The sequence below is a fragment of the Myotis nattereri genome (assembly GCF_964212035.1).
Source record: "Myotis nattereri genome assembly, chromosome: 4".
NCBI classification, from domain to species: domain Eukaryota; kingdom Metazoa; phylum Chordata; class Mammalia; order Chiroptera; family Vespertilionidae; genus Myotis; species Myotis nattereri.
In genome coordinates, this window is record NC_138079.1 from 82,306,303 (window position 1) to 82,322,759 (window position 16,457).

General features: G+C 41.9%; 1 pseudogene across 1 annotated transcript; it reads right to left on the bottom strand.

Moving 5' to 3' along the window:
• Nucleotides 1–3,336: 3,336 nt before the first annotated feature.
• On the bottom strand, nucleotides 3,337–4,270 carry LOC308518537 (sex comb on midleg-like protein 1; annotated as a pseudogene). Its single transcript has 2 exons — nucleotides 3,902–4,270; nucleotides 3,337–3,509 (listed from the first exon to the last, which is right to left on the bottom strand). The product of its transcript is annotated as a sex comb on midleg-like protein 1 (transcript).
• Nucleotides 4,271–16,457: the final 12,187 nt, after the last annotated feature.

Sequence of the window (16,457 nt, forward strand, 5' to 3'; positions counted from 1 at the left end):
CTGTCTCTATCATTCTGTCCTTTGCCTGCTTACTGCCTTTCTACAGGTCCTTCGGCCGCTGTTCCATTTCTTTCCTGTTGTTATTACTTTTTCTTTTAGAAAGAGAGAGAAATATTAATTTGTTGTTACACTTATGCATTCTTTGGCTGATTCTTGTATGTACCCTAACGGGCGAATGGAACCCACAACGTTGGCATATCCAGATAGTGCTCTAACAGGGCTCTCTGTTCCATTTCTTCATTTAGTTCCCTTTCTGCTCCTCAGACTGGATAATTGCAAAGGACCTGTTGTCAAGTTTGCTGATCTTTCCTTTTACTTCTCAGATCTGCTGTTGAACCCCTCTAGGGAATTTTTCATTTCATGTTCAGGTAGTTTTCAGTCCAGAATTTCTGGTTCGTTCCTTTCTATAACTCTTTTTATTGGTATTCTCATTTTGTTCATCCATTGTTTCTCTGCTTTTCTTTAGTTCTTTATCCACGGTTTACTGAACTCATTGAGCATATTTAAGGGTTGATTTACGTTTTTATTTAGTAAGTCCAATGTCTGGGCTTCCTCAGGTATGGTTCCTGTCAACTTTTTTTCCCCTGTGAATAGTCCAAACTATGCTGTTTCTCTGTATGTTTTATATTTGTTGTTGCGAACTGTATGTTCTTTAAAAAAATTTTTTTCTTATTTATTGATTTGGTGAGAGGAAGGGAGAGAGAAACATCAATTTGTTTTCCACTTATTTATGCATTCATTGGTTAATTCTTGTGTGTGCCCTGACCAGAGATTGAACCTGCAGCCTTGGTGTATCGGGATGACACTCTAGCCACCAGGGCTGAGAGCTGTATAGTTCAAGTGTTATAATGTGGAAATTCTCAAAATGTGATTCTTAGTCATCGGGATTGCTTATTTTTTTAAATTGATATTGAGAGAGAGAGAGAGATGGATTCGTTGTTCCACTTATCTATGAATTCATTGGTTGATTCTTGTATGTGCCCTGACCAGGGATTGAACCCAGAACTTTGGCATATTGTGACAATGCACTAACCAACTACGCTACCTGGCCAGGGAGGCATTGCTAATTTTTGCTTTTTGAGCACCGGAGCTGTATATTACTTTTCCAAACTATTTTTGCAAAGTGTGTATTCCTTATTTTTTAAAATTTTTGTAGTTATTTAACTTTACTATATTTTAAAATCTGAGAACTGTAAAACATAATATACAAACACCTGAGAACTGTTCAACTGAGCACAGCATCTTCACACAATTTGAGAGATTAAAAGTGTACATTAAAATCTTGTTTATAACACAAAAGTAATAACACAGATAAAACCGCTCTTTGGATTACATATGCCCAATAAATAGTTGCATTTGTTTATAAAGGAAACTTAGTTTTCTAAAAAGAAAATATACATTTGACCCCTGGTGAGCATTTTATTGGCATTTACAACAGATCACCAATATAACTAGCACCAGTTCTCATAGCTTATAAACATTACAACAAATGTTATCTATATAATAAAAGCCTAAGCCACCGTTATGGCAAAATGACCAGAACGACCAGTCACTATGATGTGCACTGACCACCAGGAGCAGACACTCAACTCAGGAGCTGCCCCCTGGTGGTCAGTGCCCTCCCACAGGGGGAGCGCCACTCAGCCAGAAGCCAGGCTCGCGGCTGGGGAGTGCAGCGTCAGTGGCAGGAGCCTCTCCCACCTCCAGGGCAGCGCTAAGGAGCAGTGAGCCAAGTGGTAAGGAGCAAGCAGGTGGGCGGGAAGGAATGAGGGGTCCCAGACTGCGAGAGGGCGCAGGCCCAGCTGAGGAACCCCCCCCCCCCACCCAGTAAACGAATTTCGTGCACCTGGCCTCTAGTATAATATAACAATGGAATAAATAACAAAATAATAATATGTATTGCTTGAAAGTTCTGACTTTTAAAATAAAGTCCAAAATGACAACTCAGAACTAACATACCTTCCAAAGTTTAGTAGAATAAATGGCTCAGCAAGAAAATTAACTAGAAATATTACAAAGGAGAGAGAATTTTCCTGTAGGAAAACCCTGAAGAGTGAGCTGAGAGGTACTAATGATGGTAAATTTTAGAATAAAAACTTCTCACTATATGTAGGTTTAATCTTCACCTCTGTAGAAGTGCAACGTGCCATTTTTAATTCAAAAAGGAAAAGATTTACTTGTGTGTATACCTTAGATATAAAGTAAAATATAAATATGAAATAGTATATGAGGAATAAACACAAAATAGAATATACATCTTTTAAAATTTTGGATATAGGCATCTTCAAAGAGAGATGTAAGCTATAAATGGCTAGTTAAATATTTGATCTTAGGCGAAATATTTTTAAAAATTTAAATAATGGGTACTTAATATAAAAGATTATAACTAGACTCCACCCAAACCAACCTTGTAATATAAAACCTATTGCATAAAACAACCATTCTATCTATTTTATAATTTATCAAAAAACTGGTAAGAACACTTCATAAAAGCTTATAAGGTTGCTTTTTTTCTTTAAATAGGGACAAATACAGCATTCAAAGAAATAATAAAAAGGAAAATAATTTATATGATTATTCCATTTCAGGAAACTGATAGAACACTACAGTAACAGACATAAAATATTTGAGAAAGATGATATCTATAATTGTATCTTTAAATTCTCTTCTAAGGAAAACTTCTCATGGATTTTATTAGAGAACTTGTCAATCCCTGATACTTTCTCTTTGGGATCTAGCTGTTTTGGTTGTACATGTAAATATTAACCGAAATCAAAGGTGTTTCTCTGTTTCTTACATGAAGTATATTTGTAAACTATACAATGACAGCAACAAAAAACAGGCTGCCAGTTTGAATATGCTAATGTTAACATGTGAAATAGTTTCTAAAGAAGTAGACTGGACTGTGATGTAGTTCTGCAATTCTGGACATAACATATTTTTAGAGGAACCTTCTACAACACAAGCATTTCTAAGGGCAGCAAAGTGATTTTACAACAAATTGTCATTGGTCTCCCCAGAATTAAGTCCTATCTCAATCTACACAAATGTTTCCCTAGCCAGTTTGGCTCAGTTCGACTCCAGTCAAGGGCACATGCCCTGGTGTTGGGCTCGATCCCAGTAAGGGGTGTGCAGGAGGCAGCTGATCAATGATTCTCTCTCGTCATTGATGTTTCTATCTCCCTCTCCCTTCCTCTGTGAAATCAATAAAAATATATTTTTAAAAAATAAATCTACACAAATATTCTTCAAATGTCAACATATTTTTCTCCTTTAAGCTTTCTGATGTAGTGGCACAGCTTCAGAGCCGTCCCTGGCTTAAGCCCCATAACTTCATCATAATGTCACTCTTTTCTTGAGTAGTAGCAGAGCTTTACCATCAAATGTCATGTTGCCTGAAGAGGTCCATGAGGGGGATCAGTGTCTCAGGATCCATGTTTCAGAAACAGGATCACTTCCTCTACAGATCAAGTTGAAGGGTCATCAGAGAAGTTTTGTGTTAGCAAACCCTGGTCAGTACCAACTGATGAACTTGTAGTAAAGCCAGCCAGGGTGCAGAGATGAGGTCACATAGCTGGGGTTCTTATTTTCCAGCATAGTTGAGTAAGCCATCATCTCAGGTGTGTGCTACACTGGCTCTGTCTTGGCCCAGCATGGCTTCAGGTGCTGATGCGGAAGCTCGGGCAACTGAGAAGGTACTACTGTTGCTGCAAGCCCCTGGGCTGGCAAAGCAAGGCATGGAGGAGGAGCCCTGCCCTGGATCATTGGCTCTGTCAGATGACTGATGTGAGTGTGAAGATGGAACGAATCATGGGTCTCTGGTTGAGGCAAGGCTCCTGCTCCTGGTAGAGTAACTCCTGATCCCGTCCTGGGAATCCTCTGTCTGGTAAGATGCTCCGACAGGGTTGCTCTGGGAATCATTTTCTGGCCTTTCTACTGGCATCGTTGGGCTCTCACTTTCAGGGTAAGACAATGAATAGGGAAAAGGCTCCCTCTTCACTTTCTGCAATTTGATCTTTCTTGAAAGCAGGTAATTATAATTTTTGTATGCATATCCAAGTGGGTGGTTTTGCCACATTGATTTAGCACGAAAGTAGTATATTTTTGAAACCTTTCCATTAATGACTTCAAAGTTCTTATCCAGGTTTTGAATAGCTTTGTGGATGATCTGGCAGTAATTCAGGACATTCAGAATTGGTTTTTGTTGTTCTTCATTATAGGATGTGTCAGACAGGATACTTTCCTGCAAGTGGATTTCATTACTAGACATCTTTGTGCAACAGTAGCAATTCTACTTCCTCTGAGTTGGGCAGAATTATTTTTAAACTTGCTAGAGCAGCGCTTCTCAACCTGTGGGTCGCGACCCCTTTGGGGGTCAAAGGGCCCTTTCACAGGGGTCACCTAAGACCATCGGAAAACACATATATAATTACATATTGTTTTTGTGATTAATCACTATGCTTTAATTATGTTCAATTTGTAACAATGAAAATACATCCTGCATATCAGATATTTACATTACGATTCATAACAGTAGCAAAATTACAGTTATGAAGTAGCAACGAAAATAATTTTATGGTTGGGGGTCACCACAACATGAGGAACTGTATTAAAGGGTCGATAATTAGGAAGGTTGAGAACCACTGTGCTAGAGGGTTTATGTGTGAAACTGCTTGGTAATCTAGAACTGGTAAACCTTCTACTCCTTTTCTGGTGACAGATTCTGCCACACCGGCCTCCAGAGGACGCAGGAATCAGCTAGTGGAGGCCCGTCTGTCTCTCCTAGTGGCGGTGGCAAAGTGTATTCCTTGTTTTTGAAAAGTCACTGTTTCTGTAAATCTGATCGATTCCTCCTCAGGAAGCCAATGCTGATGAGAGGCAAGGCAAGCATCTGTGCTGGTCCTCAAGGATCCTTAAGACTGACCAAAATATGTGACCCCAAATTTGGAGGACAGGGTTTCTGCTGCCTGCAATGGCCTCAGCCAGCTTCTTCAGGAACGCAGGCTGATATTCACACAGGCGCCACATGTCTAAGAAATGGGGACAGATATTGTCTGGTTGTACATGCTGCTTACTAGTGAAAGAGCAACAATCTCGCCCTTCAGTCTTTATTCTTTTTTTGTTTTGTTAATACTCACCTGAGGATATGTTCTCCCCATTGATGTTTAGAGTGGAAGGCAGGGAGGGAGAGGGAGAGGAGGGAGAGGGAAGGGGGAGGGGGAAAAGGGGAGGGGTGGGGGAGTGGGAGGGGGAGGGGAGAGAGGAACAGAAACATTGATGTGAGAGAGACACATTGATTGGCTGCCTCCCACATCTCCCACATGTGCCCGACAGGGTCCAGGGATCAAACCTGCAACCCTTTAGGTACAAGTCCTTTACAAGAAATCAAACCCATGACCTTTTGGTGCATAGGCCGACACTCTAACCACTTAGCAACACTGACCAGGGCTCCCTTCATTCTTATAAGGATTCCTCTGGTTGTTAAAAATTTCTGGTCATGTTCTGGAGTTCCAAAATAATTTATTTCAATCACTTTTCCCTGCTCACTGGTGGCTTTGATGATGGGACCAACTCCTAGTTTCCTACTCTGCCATTTCGTGTGGCATCTCTCTAAGTCATGTTTTTTAAAATATATATTCTGACAATATCTGTTTTTTTAATTGGCCTGTATAAATAATTTATATTTAATATAGTTTTTATTATTTTAAATGTTTGTTAATATTTTTATTTATTTTTAAAATCTTTATTGTTGAGGGTATTACAGATGTACCTCTTTTTCCCCCCATTGCCCCCCTCCACCCAGAACCCACCCCACCCCAGGCCTTCACCACCCTATTGTCTGTGTCCATAGGTAATGCATACATGCACATAAAACCTTTGGTTAGTCTCTTCCCGCCCTCCCCCCTCCTTCCCTCTGAGATTTGTCAGTCTGTCCCATGTTCACATGCCTCTGATTCTATTGTATTCATCAGTTTGTTTTGTTCATTAGATTTTCATTCATTTTGATTTCTAGTTTCAATTGTTGATATGTATTTATTGCCATTTTATTGTTCATATTTTTTATCTTTCTTCTCCTCCTCCTCTTCCTCATTCCTCTTCTTAAAGAATACTCTTCAACATTTCACATAATACTGGTTTGGTGGTGATGAGCTCTAGCTTTTTCTTGTCTGTGAAGCTCTTTATCTAACTTTCAATTCTAAAGAATAGCTTTGCTGGGTAGAGTAATCTTGGTTGTAGGTCCTTGCTATTCATCACTTTGAGTATTTCTTGCCACTCCCTCTGGCATGCAAAGTGTCTGTGGACAAATCACCAGACAGGGTGCTTCTTTGTAGGTAACTAAGTGCTTTTCTCTTGCTGCTCTTAAGATTCTCTCTTTGTCTTTAATTCTTGGCATTTTAATTATGATGTGTCTTGGTGTGGGCCTCTTTGGGTTCCTCTTGCTTGGGACTTTCTGCACTTCCTGGACTTGTAAATCTATTTCTTTCCCCAGTAGGGGAAGTTTTCTGTCATTATTTCTTCAAATAGGTTTTCTTGCTTTCTCTCTCCTCCTTCTGGCACCCCCATGATGTGAATGTTGGTATGCTTGAAGTTGTCCCAGAGGCTCTTTACACTATCTTCATATTTTTGGATTCTTTTTTCTCTTTGCTCTTCTAATTGGGTGCTTTCTGCTTCCTTATATTCCAAATCATTTATTTGATTCTTGGAATCCTCTACTCTACTGTTGAATCCTATAAATTATTCTTTATTTCAGTTAGTATATGCTTAATTTCTGACTAGTCCTTTTTCATGTCTTTGACATTCTCACTAAGATCCTTGAAAGTCTCACTAAGTCCCTTGATGCTCTCATTAATTCCCTTGAAGCTCTCATTAAGTCCCCTGAAGCTTTCATTAAGTTCCTCAAGTAATCTTATAACCATTGTTTTGAACTCTGCATCCAGTAGTTTGCTTGCTTCTATTTCTTTCATTTGTGACATGTTTCTTTGTCTCCACATTTTGGCTACTTCCCTGTGTTTGTTTCTAAGTATTAGGTAGAGCTGCTATGTTTCCTGGAATTGGTAGAGTGACTTTGTGTAGTAGGTGTCCTGTAGGGCCAAGTGGCTGATACTCCCCAGTCACCGAGCTGGGCACTCTAGGTGCACCCCTGTGTGGGCTGCACGCATAATCTTGCTGTAGTTGAGCCTTGCTTGCTGTTGGTGTCACAAGGAGGAAATGACCTTCAGGCCAATTGGCTGTAAGGTCCAGCTGTGCCTACAAATGGAAGAACTGCTGTGCAGGAGACACCCCTATGAAGTAGGACTTGCTTCAGTGGGGCTTCGGTGATTACTGAGTCTGCCCCTTGAGTGTGTCACTTGCAGATGGGTAGATTTGTAATTGTAATCTGGTATGGTCTGAAGCTGTGCACTGGCTCTGGAGTCTCCTGGGAGTTGCAAAGTCAGCCACTGCCAGGGGCCACCCGGCAGGAGCTACAGAGAGATCTTCAGATGGCTGCTACTTGTTTTGGGCTAAGAAGTGCCCAGGCAAGCAAGGCCCAGCTGTGTTGGAAGGCAGGCTGGTGCTAGTGCTGGGTCTTGGGCCTTTTATTGATAGGTTTGGGGCATGTTGACTCCAGCTGCTATTTGTTTAAGAGATTTTAGCAAAGTCTGAAACCTGAGCCAGCTCAGGCCATTCATATGGAAAACCAGCTACAAACTACTTAGGGGGGGGCTGCAAATTGGATGGGGTGGGGTCTCAGGGAATCACCAGGGCAGAGCCAACAGTGTGGGCCATGCTGATGGACACTCAGATATGGCTGCCAGTCAGCTCTGTGATGGGAGAGGTCCCAGCACAGGAACAATGACCCCTGGTGTACCCCTGTCTGGGAGAAAGCCACCCCTGAGTTTCTGCCCCATGCCAGACAGTCCAGTTCTTTCCTACATGTCCCTGGATTCCCCCAAAGCCACTGCCCAGCACTGGAGCTCAAATGGAGACTGTAAGTTCATGCACTGGCCCTTTAAGAGGAACACCTGGTAATCCAGCAGCCTCCGTGTCACTTAGCCACAATCCCTGCTGGTTTTTACAGCCCAAAGTTACAGGGACTTCTCTTCCCAGCTCTGAAACCCTGGGCTGGGGGTCTGGTATACGGCTGGGACCCCCTGCTTCTCATGGAAGGCCTTGGAGATATCCCCCCTGATTTAAAAAAAAAAAAAAGCCCTAATGGTTTGGCTCAGTGGATAGAGCATCGGCCTGTGGATTGAATGGTCCTGGTTTTGATTCCAGTCAAGGGCACATGCCCTGGTTGTGGGCTTGATCCCCAGTAGGGGGTGTGCAAAAGGCAGCCAATCAATGCTTCTTTTTCATCTATGTTTCGCTCTCTCTCCCTCTCTCTCTCTCCCTCTCCCTTCCTCTCTGAAATCAATAAAAATATATTTAAAACAAAAAAACACAGCACATGGATGCCAGACCAGCCCATTCTGCACTCCCACCCCTCCTACCAGTCTCAATGTGCTATCTTCTTTACTTCTCTAGGTGTACAACCTCCATTCAGCCAGATTTCAAGCCTTTCCGAATGATGGTGGTTCTGTATTTTAGTTGTAATTTTGATATGGTTGTGGGAGATGGCGAGTATAGGCGGTTACCTACACCACCATCTTGGTTCTCCTAATATAGAATCCCTGAGGATAATAATACGTTTTATGCCACTACACTTGGTTTCTTATGCTATTAGTAACTGAAACAGTCTTTACTACTCCAGTACTTTCAGCACATTTCTATTTGTTTAATGTCTGGCTTCTCTGGTAAACTGTATGCTCCTTGAGAGCTGGTACAATGTCTGCAGTGCTCATTTCTGTATCCTGTGTGGCACAAAGTAGGTACTGGATGCACAATAATAGTGAATTAATAAATAGAAGGAATATATTTCTTCTTTTAATATGATAGACACCCAATTTGGTATCTGTGTGTTTCTGCTTCCCAGTTTGCTCCTGGCCTACAGTTCTGTTCCCTCCATCCCCAGGAACCGCCTCCCCCTCCTCAACCTGACTGATCTATTGATTAGAGATTCACCTGCCTGTTTCTCCCAAATTTTTTACTTACAGGTGTAAATATATCACTCCACCTTTGCAGGGAAAAGGGTAGAAAAGGTGAAGAAATAGGAAGCTAGGGGTTCTAAAAATAAACTTGACCCATTTTATAATTTTCTTAACAATCTTGAAAGAATAAATACAAACCTTAGGTAGTTTGGTATTTTGTCCTTCATGACAGTTCTTTCCTGATAGTATTACTACACCATTATGGGCAAGCTTCAGGCTGCCCTCTAGTGGGAAGCAGCACAATAAAGTCCTGAGGCAACCTGGATCCCAGGGACAAAGAATATTAAAGTGCTGGGCCAGGCTCTGTCTGTCCTCTACTATCTATCTATCTATCTATCTATCTATCATCTATCTATTTATTTATTTTATATATTTTTTCTTAAACCTCACGCGAGGATATTTTTCCATTGATTTTTAGACAGAGTGGAAGGGAGGGGGAGACAGAGAGAGGCAGAGAAGCATCAATGTGAGAGAGACACATAGATTGGTTGCCTCCCAACCAGGGCTGGGGATCAAGCATGTGTCCTTGACCAAAACTGAACCTGACACCCTTCAGTCCTTGGTCTATACTCTATCCACTGAGCCAAACTGGCTAGGGCCCAGCTCTGTCTTCTTGACTATATATCTATAATCAGTACCTACATTACCGGGCATTTAGTAGGTGCTCAATTAATATTTACTAAACAAAATAACCAACTTGCACTGTTTATGAACACTTAGCACATTTCTTGAAAGCTTTCTACGCTTAAGACATTAAGCCAAATACTGTAGATTATATAAATCGGGGATAGGTAGAAAATATTTTTCAGCTTAGGGGCCATATGGCCTCTATCAAACTCGTGACTGCTGTTGTGGAAGGAAAGCAGTCAGGGCCAAGACATAATCTCGTGTGTGTGTGTGTGTTCCAGGGAAACGTTACGTACAGAAACAGGCAACCCGCTTGCAGGCCATAGTTTGCTGACCCCGTTCCTTTAAAAATGTTTTTATCATGAAGTATTTCAAACCTCAGAATGTACAGAGAATAATATAATGAACTCTTCATGTATTTATCACCCAGATTTACCAAATGTTTATATTTTGCCATGTTTCAGACCTTTAAAAATAACAGTACATTATAGATACAATTAAAATCTCGTTATGTACCCCACCTGGATGGCATTTCCCTCTTTCTCTTTCTCTTCAGACAACACAATGCTGAAGTTTTCCCCTGCACACATTTATACTTAATATAATAATACCCATTTTAGGTATATTATTCTTTAACTTTGCTTATATTATTATACCACTTTCCTTTTTCTACTCAACATTGTTTTTGACATTTATACATACTGCTATATGTATACAACATTGGATTTTTTAAGTAGTGCTTTTGTGTACTAAGAAATCTGCCCTTCCCAAGATTACAGAGATTATCCTGTTTCCTTCGAGAAGTTTTATAGTTTTTCCTTTTAGGGCTCTGACCCATTTTGAGATAATTGTGTATCGTGTGAGGTAGGGGTTGAGATTCATTTTGTTCCATATGGATACGTAGTGAGGGCATTTTATAATCTGTCCATAAATTCTTTTGGCACTCCTCTCTTCAAAAAATTCCTCTCCTTTTAGGTGTGGGCTGTATTTAATGACTTAATTTTAATGAATAAAATATGAAGAAATGATGGTGCCTGACCCAAGATTAAGGCATAAAAGGCACTGTGGTTCCCCCTTGCTCTCTCTTCCTTGGATTACTCCCTCTGTGGGAAGCCAGCTGCCATGTGGTGGGGACACACTTAAGCAGACTTATGCAGATCTACATGATGAGGAACTGAGGCCTTCTGCCAATAACTGGCAAGGAACTGGGGCTTCTTCCAAATAACCATGTAAGTGAACTATCTTGGGAGCAGATCCTACAGCTTTAGTTGAGTCTTTATTAGTGACTGGAGCCCTCACTGATGTCTTGACTGCCACCTCATGAAATCCTGAGCCAGAACCACCTATCTAAGCCACTCCCAAATTCCTGACTCTAATATGAGAAATTTGTGTTGATTTAGGGCACTAAGCTGTGGGGTAATGTGTTATGCAGTAATAGATAACCAATACACCCACTGTTGCATCTTCCCCATTGCATTACAATGCTGCCAATATAGAACATCAGTTGACACATATGTATTAGTCTTTTTCTGAATTCTCTATTCTGTTCAATTGAGCTGCATGTCTGTGTTTGTCAACAACATACTGTCTTGATTACTATGATTTTTACTGATGCCTTGAAGTCTGGTAGTGTAAGTTCTCCAACTTTATTATTGTTATTTTTTTAATCCTCACCGAGGGTATGCTTTTATTGATTTTTACAGAGAGAGGAAGGTGAGGGGGGGGAGGGGAGAGAGACATTGATGTGAGAGGGAAACATCAATTAGTTACCCCCCACATGTGCCCCAATGGGATCCAACCTGAAACCTAGGTATGTGTCTTGACCAGGAATCAAACCCACAACCTTTTGATGTATGGGACAATGCTCCAGTCAACTGAGCCACCCACCAGGGCTATTGTTATTACTTTTGTCAAAATCGATTCGGCTATTCTGGGTTCTCTGCATAGCCATGTAAATTTTAAATCAGCTTGTTAATTTCTTTTTTTTTTTTTAATATATTTTATTGATTTTTTACAGAGAGGAAGGGGGAGAGATAGAGAGTTAGAAACATCGATGAGAGAGAAACATCGATCAGCTGCCTCCCGCACATCTCCTACTGGGGATGTGCCCGCAACCCAGGTACATGCCCTTGACCGGAATCAAACCTGGGACCTTTCAGTCCGCAGGCCGACGCTCTATCCACTGAGCCAAACCGGTTTCGGCCAGCTTGTTAATTTCTAAAAAACACACAAACAAATGGGACTTTTCATTAGGACTCTACTGAATCGATAGGTTAATATGAGGATAATGGCTACCTTAACAATACTGAATGTTCACTCTGGTCCTCTTATTTAGATCTTCAATTTCAGTCAAAAATGTTTTGCAGATTTAGTGTAATATTTTAATGTAGAAGTCTTGTACATATTTTATTAAAATTATCTCTAAGTATTTCATGTATGTTATTTTAATTGGTACTAGGGGTGCAGCGCATGAATTTGTGCACCTTGAAAGGAACTGTGAGCCCCGAGGCTGCAGTGGGCACAGGGGTGGGTCTTGGCCCATCCTCCACGCCCCTGCCCAGCCCCTCCCACCATGGCCCCATCTCCTGTCTGCCGGCAGCCCCACTCCTGCCGCCCCGCTCCCATGTGCTGACGGCACCAGCCCTGCTTGCACCCGCTGACAGCGTGGAGAGATTGGGGTCAGTGCCAGCAGCGGGTGTGAGAGGGGCCAGCGCCATCAGGGGGTGAGAGCAGCGGCTGCTGCCCTGATCACCCCTCAGGAGCAGGGGGAGGTGGAGAAGACCTGAGGGGCGATCAAGGCAGGCAGCCGCCACTTGCACCCGCTAATGGCACTGAGCAACTGGGGCCGGCGTCGGGTGCCAGCAGTGGCTCCAGTGCTGGCAGCGGGTGCAAGCAGGGCTGGTGTCGGCAGCAGGTGCGAGCGCCAAGCCGGACCACGGTGCATGGGAGCAAAGAATTTTCAGTAACCACTGTCAGGGCTTGCCCGAATGACAGTGACTGGCGCCCTGCCTTGGTCTGGTGCCCCCACTCACCTGCTCCACCATCCCGCCATGGTCGATGCCTGCCAGTTCCACACTCTATCGCCTGCTGTCGACTTCCACCATGTTTTGTGCGTGCCCCCTGGTGGTCAGCACACGTCATAGCAACCGGTTGTTTGGTTGTTCCACCTTTTAGACTACTTGCATATTAGGGTTTTATATATAGAGATTGTATTTTTATTTTTATTTTTTTAAATATATTTTTGTTGATTTCAGATAGGAAGGGAGAGGGAGAGAAAGAAACATCAATGATGAGAATCACCAATTAGCTGCCTCCTGCATGCCCCCCACTGGGGACCGAGCCCGCAACCGGGCATGGAATCAAACCCGGGACCCTTCAGTTCACAGTCCGATGCTCTATCCACTGATCAAACCGGCCATGGCGGTACTGTATTTTTAGGTATAAAATCTCAATTGTTTGTTACTAGCATATAGCAATGCAATTGATTTTGTATATTGGCCCTGTTTTTCCTGTAATTTTGCTAAAATTCATTCATTAGTTCTAGCAAGGTTTGTTTTTGTAGATTGCTTGGGATTTCCTGTGAACACAGTCATGTCATCTGCAAATAAAGAAGATTTTTACTTCTTTTTTTACAACTTATATGTCAACTGATCCTTTTTTGTGCCTTTATTGCCCAGGTAATGTTGACTAGAACTGATGAGAGTGGACATCCTTACCTTGTCCCAAACAGCTTTTCCTCAGCTTTCTAATTTGTCCTGTATTAGGTTAAGGAAGTTCCTTTCTTGTCCTAGCTTGCTGGGAGATTCTTTATTTAATCATGAATGGGTATTCAATTTTGATAAATGTTTTTTATCTTACAAAGGCTGTATATTGGGTGTTTAGATCATTAACTTTTTTAAAAATAATTCTTTATTGTTGAAAGTATTACAATAAATGGCTCCCTTTCTCCCCCATTGGCCTCTTCCAGCCAAGATCATTAACTTTTAATGTTATTAACATTTTAGGTTTACTTTCATCATCTTACTATTTATTTTGCATTTATTCTTTGTTCCTCTTTTCCTCTTATTCTGCATTCTTTTAGATTAATTCAGTACTTTTTGTTATTCCATTGTCTCCTTTGTTGACTTATTAACTATGTCTTTGTTTTGTTATTTTAGTGATTACTTTAAAGTTTATAGTATACATCTTTAACTCATCAGAGTCTACCTTCAAGTAATAGTAGGCACATTATATGTGGCATAAGAATTTTACAATATCGGTGGGGCAAAAGTAGGCTTTCAGTTGTGAGTACACAAAACACAGTTTATTCCTGTATTATTATTTATTAATTACTGTATTATTTTCCATACAAACAACTATAAACCTACTTTTGCCCAACCCTTCTGTTGTTGTGTCCTTCTGTTCTTATGTGTTTTAGTTTTACACATGATATAAGCCATACACTACACTCTGATTTCCCCCTCGCTTTATTGAGATATTGATACAGTAGAGGCCCGGTGCATGAAATTCGTGCACAGGTAAGATCCCTAGGCCTGGCCGGAGATCAGGGCTGATCGGGACCTTCCGGCTGCCAACTGGGGCTTTCCTTCATTCCACGCCACCCCCTGGTGGTCAGCGCATGTTATAGCAAGTGATCGAACTCCCGGTCTCCCGGTCAAACTCCTGAGGGGACACTTTGCATATTAGCCTTTTATATATAAAGATAACATGTAAATTTAAGGTTTATAATGTGTTTTACTACATATATATATTATGGAATTATCACAATAAGGTTAGGTAACACTTCCATTTCTTCACATAATTACCATTTGTGTGTCTCTGTGTGCTGATAACAGAAGATCGATTCTCTTCACTTTCAAGTATATAATACAGTACTGTTAGTTATAGTCACATTATGTGCATTCAATCCCCAGAAGTCATTCATCTTAAAGCTGGAAGTTTGTACCCTTTGACCAACATCTCTCCATTTCCCTCAGCCCCTGACAACTACCACTCTACTCTCTATTTCTATGAGTTTGGCTTTTTTAGGTTTCACATAGAAGTGAGAACATACAGTATTTGTCTTTCTCTGTTTGACTTATTTCACTTTGCATAATTCCCTCAAGGTCCATCCATGTTGTCAAAAAGGCAGGATTTTCTTTATGGCTGAATTTCATTGTGTATACCTTCCACATTTTCTTTATCCATTCATCTATTGATAGACACTAAGGTTGTTTGCATGTCTTGGTATTGTGAATAATATGGCAATGAACACGGAGACGCAACTATCTCTTCAAGATAGTGATTTCATTCCTTCATACCTATATATATCCAGAAGTGAATTGTTGGATATATGGTAGTTCTATTTTTAACTGAGGAAACTCCATACTATTTTCTGTAGCACTTGCAACATTTTACAATCCTACCATCAGTGCACAAGGATTCTAATTTCTCCATATCTCACAAACACTTGTGTGTTTTTAATATTAGGCATTCTAATGGATGAGACAATATCTCACTGTGGTTTTAAGCTACACAGCCCATCCCCTTTTCAAAGAAGAAGCAGAATTGCCCTGGCAGTAAGTTCGGGAGGAGAATTGCTTGCTTTTTTCATCTCTCCAAGTTGCTCCAGATGCATGGTTACTGAGCCCTGTCTATCTTTCCAACCTCCCTATTCCCCCAGACATCCTAATCTCCATCCATACTGATCTACTTGGAGAATCTTGTATCACAGTACTTGCCATCTCTGTGCTTCTGTGCCATGTTCTTTCATATGCCTTGAACCTACATTAACCAGTTTTCTCAGCTCAAGTAGCACCTCCCAGCCCATCTTACCCTTTATCATTCCCTCTCTTTTTGTGCCTCTATTATCACACCACGTTGCATCTTAGAGGACTTCTAGAGATCAGAGAACCTGTCTTTTCTCCATTAATGTTTTTAACGTATACCAATGAATAAGCTGAGCTAGACTAAAGTCTCAATTGGCAGACCACCAAGTTTGTTTGTTGAACAGTTTTATTAAGATACAATTCAGAGTTGTGAAGCAATCAGTATAATCTAATTCTAAAACACTTGGTTTCCCCCCAAAAGAAAACTCTACCCTTTAGCCGCTCCTCTCCATTTCCCCACCAAACAGTACACTCCCCAGCCCCAGACAACCACCTTCATCGACTCTCTGGACCTTGATGTGAAATTTGGTCGATAACTGTGCCACTTTACCAGCTGGTCCTGCAGAACCTAAACTTACCTCGTAGCTCCAGGTTGGATCTGCCGTTGATCAGACGACTTGATAGGGATTTTATTAAGACTAGATCTACATTGAACACTGGTGGTTGGTTTGGGCTGGCCTGACTTTTCACCGTTTCTGCTGAAGTAAGCCCTCTGAAGCTGTTGATACTCTGGCAGGAAATAGGGCACCTGGAAAAACCTCCCACTCTCTGGTCGCAATTGTGACAAGTGCCCGATAACTTCCTCTGGAGAGGTCAGCCCCCGGGGAGATACCGCGGAGGAAGCGCCGCGTGCACAGTCGCGGTCCGGGGCGTTTATGCTCCCTCTGAATGGGCGCCGTGCGGGTGGACTTGCCAGGAGGCCTGGAGGATCAGAACCAGTTTCCCGGGAAGCCGCATTTTCCCACTGGGGTCGGGTCTACCGTGCGGCCCGGTAGTAGCGTCTCCCGTCCCGCTCTCGCGTCCACGTCGCGTCTGCAGTGACGCACCCGGCGCCCCCAGTGACGTACGCGCGGCGCGGTGCACGCTGGGATATTTAAGTCTTCTCCGCGGCGCG